Genomic DNA, 6,609 nt, shown 5'->3' on the forward strand with positions numbered 1-6,609 from the left:
GGAAGAGGGAGGGGAGAAAGACACCTTTCCTTCATCTGAGCCTCTGCCCAGAAGACAAGGGCCAGTTCTCCCATATTCATACCCTTGCATCCAGGGCCAACTCCATTTGTGCTGTCCAAATGAGATGCTGAGCCTGTTCTCTCAAGTGCTGCCCGAGGTGAGGGTCAGGGTCAGCTCTCCTGGTCTTATGAACTCTGGGCCAACTCTTCTGCATGCCACTGGTGGCAATGGGCAAGGGAGGTCATCTCTCCCTTACCCATATCACCACACAGCAGCATAGCAGTCAAGTGGAGGGGCCAACTCTCCCATGTTCAACCCTACAGGGCCAACTTGCTTATACCCCCTACACCAACGTTAGCTCTACTGAGGGGCCCAGGCAAGGTACAGAGCCTTCTCTCAATTTCTGCAGCTGGCAAGGGGCAGGGTCATCTCTCCTGCTCTCAAGCTTTTTAGGACAACTCTTCCACAATGCCCAGGTGAGGCATGGGGACCGTTCCGCACAACTCTCAGACATCAGCATGTCCCTGGGCAAAAGCCAAGACCAGGGACATCCATCTGGCTTTTGGTGGTAACAAACCACTGCTGTTGCAGGGACACAGATCCAGAAGAGCCCCCTGATGGCAGCAGCACAGGACAGACCCCACCCATGGTCCCAGGTGGCAACAACAACTACTCACAGCAGGCTGCTCTCTACTACTCTTGAGTCTCCAGTTCTCTCTCTCTCTCTCTCTCTCTCTCTCTCTCTCTCTCTCTCTCTCTCTCTCTTTCTCTCTCTCTCTTCATTGTGTCTACATTCTATCTTTCTCTTCCATTTCTCCACCACTTACATGTTCCTCTTAGTGGCTCCTGCAGTCTTTGACTGTCTAGATTCCTTTCAGGAGTGGTCTCAGGAGTGCTATGCCCCACTCACCCACTGTGGTACTGGTAAGAGTCATCTCTGACATGGGCATGGTCTACCAAGTCCTGCATGCCACCCAACTGGTGGATTGTCTCTAGCTAGCTACCTATTTAGACCTCATGATGCCATTCTTGTTGTCATTTCAGGATTGTTTCTTTCATGGCCTGCCTAAGTGGCCCCTTATGAGGGTTGTATGTGTCAGGCTCACTCTTGTCTGGGACCAAAGGTCCCAGGCAGAGTTCTAGTTTTAGGCTTGTTCCTAGTCCTGGGATATCTCAAGCCTGAACAACTGGACTAATCATCTCAGGGTATTCCCCTGTTCCAGTCCCCTGATACCAAACTGGTGGTCATCTCAGGGTTATGGTTTTCAGGTAGCATTAAACTACTAATTATTCAGATGTTTATAGGTTGGAACACTGAGCATAGGAGACACAGCCTCTCTCCTCTCTGCCACCTACTGACTCACATGTGACACAACAGCCACACCTGCAATGCTTCTAAGGGGAGGCTTCCAAGGGATTTTAAATCAACCCTCAATAATGGTTACTGCTTGGCTCCTTGTCAGTCAGTTGTTTTTCTGATTGTGTTATATCTCAAGCTGACAGATCAAATAAATCAATAAAATATAACCAACCAATGCATCCTAAAATATAATGAGTTTTTTTTTCCTAAACTGTAAGAAGCTACAAATGAAATTACAGAAGTAGATATTTTAAGAATTTTCAATTAAAAGAGAGAAGAACAGCAAATGATGAAGTCGGGAATTGGGTTTGGGTGAGGGAATCACTTTGAGTCAGTGTATAAAAGGCCAGAATATACATTAACTTGAAAACATGAGGGTCGGGTTGAAAATATTTTGAGAGCTGAAAAATTACTTTCCAAGGAAGTAATCTACACAGAGGATCAAGTCTCATCATGAAGATATTACTACAAAGGCATCTTTGAAACTTCAATGCCTCGACTTTGGAGAATTGAACCAACCTAAGAAAGGCATATGGATGACCATCAAAAGATGTTGCCTAGCATGGCACGACAGGTTGTTACTACTGACTCCCCTGGGAGATGTATGACTGTGATTTGGAAGAAAAACCATTTTTTTTAACTGCTGAAGAACTTGTCTTCTGAAATATTTAAAATATTCCAAGCAAAGTCAAACAATTTAAAAGTAACCCAAGAAGAGGAGGTGGAGGAGGAGAAGGAAGAGGAGGAGGAGGAGGGGAAGGAGGAGGAGGGGAAGGAGGAGGCTTAATGGGAAGTAGAATAGGAGGAGGAATTCTATAACTGCTGCTGCTGCTATTTCAGGAGATTACCTACAATGAAATGAGACTATATTTTATATATACATATATAAAATTATATATGATAATATATATATACACATATATATATGATAGAGAGTTAGACAGATAAATACTACAAAAAGTACTTCTACTGAACCTAACAGAAAAAAAAAATGAACCTATATAAATTGGATCTTCTGAAATAGCTGCAAGGACTGTCAATATGAGAATCCCCTCCAATACATAGTCACCTGCAGAAACATTGGCCCCTATGTGCCTGTAATGTTTTAAGAGGTATGGAATATGCTTTACTGGGGGATATAGATCTCTGGACAAGGCCTTGGAGGTGTGTTGTACTTTGTTGCTTGTCATCTCACTCTGTTCTTGTCTGTCATGATGTGAATTTCTCTAACATATCCTTCTTACTATGATGTGTACTGAGTTCTCTGAAACTTCAAGTAAAATAAGATTTTCTCCTTCAAATTGTCCCTTGTATATTTTGGTTACAATGATACAAAGTCTGATTATTAAAGAGATATTTTTCATAGTTACCTGTTAAGGTCCTAATTTATTAGAACAGTTATAAATAAAATTTAAAATCACATGACAAATCTTGAGTGGTAAGTTTGACTTGTGGTACACAGAACTACAGATTAAACTTCAAATGAAACTGGCCTTTATAAATAAGTTTCACAGTGGAGCTAATGAAGATCACAGTAAACGTTATAAATTAAAATGTCTCCTACATCCTTTGGTGGAATAGCTTTTCTAACTATTCTGGCAATAACTTCTATAATTGGAGCAATGTATGTGTCCCTCAGTGTTTTGTGTGGCAGTAGTGAATAATGCTGTTTTAAAGTTAAAATATATAGTACTATTTCTCTATCTCATAATTTTTCTCATACTTACTGTTTAATGAAAAGCAATAAAAACAGACATTACTCCTTGAATTTGTACATTTAAACAGAATCTACTGACTCCTTACTTGAAAAGTTACATATTTTCTAGCACATTTGAACTTCCATCAGTCTCTGTTGTTTATGGAGTATCATTAGAGTGCTATCTTTCAATTGTCAAGATTCTTGTTATATTCTCTTCTCTAACAGCAATTTTCTTAATGTTAGTAAATTTAAAATCAAATAATAAACACATTCTCAGTATTAAAAGTATACAGATGTTTCTAAGGTTCCTCTGTCTATGTTTTGGCCCCAAGTGCTAAAATTTCAGATGCCTACTGCACTCTTAAAGTTCAGGCATGTGAAATGTATTTAGATGAATATTAGATTAAGTTTTCCCAAAATTGGAGTTGGGGATGTCTCAGAGTTGGTAAAATATTTATTTAGCATGCAGAAGGTCCTGTGTTTGATTCCCAGAACTTCAAAAATTGAGAATAGACAGTGCATTTTTTTTTAATTTCATAACTCATAGGTTAGGTGTTGTTCTGGTGCTGCAACATATTCAAATGTTAAATCTGGGCCCCAAGGTCTGATTGTCCCCTGATAATCAGAGCAAATTCTCACATACACCAAGTAATGCTGTGTAAACTTTGCTCTCCATTTTAGTTATTGGTTAAATAAAAGTGACTACAGCCAATTACTAGGGAGAATAGAGGTAGGTGGGTTTTCAGTTACTAGACTGGGGGTTACAGGTAGGGATGATGAAGAGAGAAAGCAGAAGAAAGTGGAGAAAGTGAAAGAGGAAGAAGGAGAACGAAGATAGAGAGATTAGAAGGTCTATATTAGACATGATAGACCAGGAGCATGTGGCCAACTGAAATGCTCCCTGAGGATGGACAGATGGAGCAGAGATAACCCTGGAAAGAATGAAACAGCAAGTACTTAGGGAGTGCAGCCAGGGAATTAATAGTCTTCTGCATAGAAATATAGATTAGGTGTAATTCACCAAATAATTGTGCTAAAGCTAATTTAAAAAATAAAAACATAGGACTCTGCCTCAATTACTGGGGGACTGGCCAGGTCATACTAATAACTAATGGTTATTTAATAATATTTTAAAATACCAACCATTTACACTTACGTGAAAAGGCAAGGAATAATAGAAGACTAGGAAAAGAAGAAGAATAGCAATAAAAACAACATAATAGGGCTTGAAAATCGAATAGTGGGTATATAAATATTTATTATAATATCTACATTTGTCTTGACATTTTATTATCTCTCTTTCTTGTATGTGTGTGTGTGTGTGTGTGTGTTCTGTACGTGTGTGTGCACACACGTGTGCATGCATGTGCGTGAATATGTGTACCTGTGCGCATGAATGTGTGTGCACTTATTTCGGTGCACCCATGTGCCACAGAAGATGACATACACAAATTAGTTTTATTTTTCTACCATATTAGCCCTGGAATTGGAACTTAGGTCCTAAGAGTTGGCAGCAAGTGCCTTTATGTACTGAATGATCTTATTTGCTCTAGGTACATGAAAATATATTCTAAAAATTTATAATAACGTAAATTATATTTTGTTGAGCAAGGCTATCTTGAAGACTCTCCAAAGCAATACACTTTATAGTCAGTGATCTTAGCAGTTCACAACTTGATGTTGGGACCTTATTGCTAATAATATCACAAATTCTGCAGAACTTGAAGAAGCCATGTTGGTACTGACAAAGATGGTACAGAACCTACTGAGGGGGAAAATGCTATTGATAATCTCACCCAGTTGTGATCTCTCTGAACAATAATAATGACTAATATGCCACAATATACCCATAGGGGCAATAGTGACATGAATATCATGAGAGTAACCATGCACTCTCTGAATGGATTTAAGACTTGATTCACAGAAGCATGCCTGGTACAGTAAGTCTGGCTAAGAAACCTATGGTTGGGGAGGTCATGGGCCCTGAGATAAACTTCTACTATCATTTTGCTAAATGAACATAGTATTGAAGTGTTCTCTAAATTCATACCTTTATGCTTCCAAATCAGTGGTGGCTCTCAGGCCTTATCAGAAAAGTTTCTTTACACAAAGACAAGTGTTAGTAAAGAAACTCAAAACTAATCACAGGGTAGAGAATAAATGTAGTAGAGCGATGATCCACAAATGGGACATGCATATCCTACACATACACCCAAATCTCATGAACTATCATGGAATAGGGAACAGAAGACTGTTAAGAGCCTGAGGTCATAAAGGGGCAGAACAGTGATGCAGCTCTGTCTTCTGGACATGGCAAGACCACTGAACACATCATCCAGAGCAGCTGTGGTTACCTTCCTAAGATCAAGACAGCCAGCACTTCAGCACAAAGAAGGTAGAAGATAATGGCCTCCTCACCTAAATGAGGAACTATTGATAGTTGATGACTTCTGGGTAAGGGAGAGTCATGGCTACTTAAGGACATGGTCCCTAGTGAATGGCTTTTTACATCCATGGATATATTTATATCACACATTGGCCTAACAGAGAGAGAGAGAGAGAGAGAGAGAGAGAGAGAGAGAGAGAGAGAGATCATAGAAGGAGGGCTGGTAGTTTATCTAAAAGGAGGTAGAAAGAGACGCTCAAGGTGAATGTGATAAAACTACAATAATTGCTTCTCATAGAATTATTAATAAAGATTATATAAAGTATCTTATGTTAATCATATGTTCCATGTGATTACTTATTTTCTCCCAACAACTACAGTTTATTTGTCACTATCTATCGCTAAAGTAGAATATGAAGTTTCATAGATTAAAGCACATAGTCATTAAAAGACAAATACCTTGCCTCTGTGTAAAAAAAAATCCTCTTGGTTATTTGATGCCAGAATATGTCTCCCTAAGTCAGCCTCATAAATAGCCTTTCTGCAAATGTACAACTTTTCCAAACATGAAATGAGACTCAAAAACTGTGAAGAAAAAGATTGATATATTTTGACCATACAAAACTTCACATTATGTGAAAACTACTGCAAACAAATGTCTAAATGAAAAAGACAATCCATGTAAAAGGGACTCAGCTTGAGGGTCAAATGGCAGGATCCTAAATGTTCTGATTTTGTACATCTAATCCACTGTGGTTTGCCCCCTGGAAACCTTGTAACCACTATGTTCAGTTAGTACTCTGTCACTGCAGTCATTTCTTTGCACCTTTCCCCAGTTAATAATGCCTCATTTTGAAGATGCGCAATGCTGAAAAAAACAATTATTAATCTACTTACTGTTATAATTCAAATTAATATCTACTCTATACTCATATAAATAGAATCACATTGCATCGCCTTGCAATTTTATTTCATATCATTTAAATTACAAATATTATAAGATATCATTTCTATGCTTGGAGACAAGCACATATTCTTCTGAAATATCTGGTCTAAATATTTGTTAATCATATTATCAAGTGATTCATCTCCTCATGAATGAGCTGACAGGGTTACATACACCCACCCACAGAGAGAGAGAGAGAGAGAGAGAGAGAGAGAGGG

General features: G+C 38.9%; 1 non-coding gene across 1 annotated transcript; it reads right to left on the reverse strand.

The window, feature by feature from the left end:
• Positions 1–1,271: 1,271 nt before the first annotated feature.
• On the reverse strand, positions 1,272–1,406 carry LOC114623524. The gene has a single exon (XR_003711775.1). It is a non-coding gene; the product is annotated as a small nucleolar RNA SNORA17 (small nucleolar RNA).
• Between the last annotated feature and the right edge of the window lie 5,203 nt (positions 1,407–6,609).

This window comes from Grammomys surdaster, unplaced genomic scaffold (genome assembly GCF_004785775.1).
Source record: "Grammomys surdaster isolate TR1022 unplaced genomic scaffold, NIH_TR_1.0 198, whole genome shotgun sequence".
Lineage (NCBI taxonomy): Eukaryota > Metazoa > Chordata > Mammalia > Rodentia > Muridae > Grammomys > Grammomys surdaster.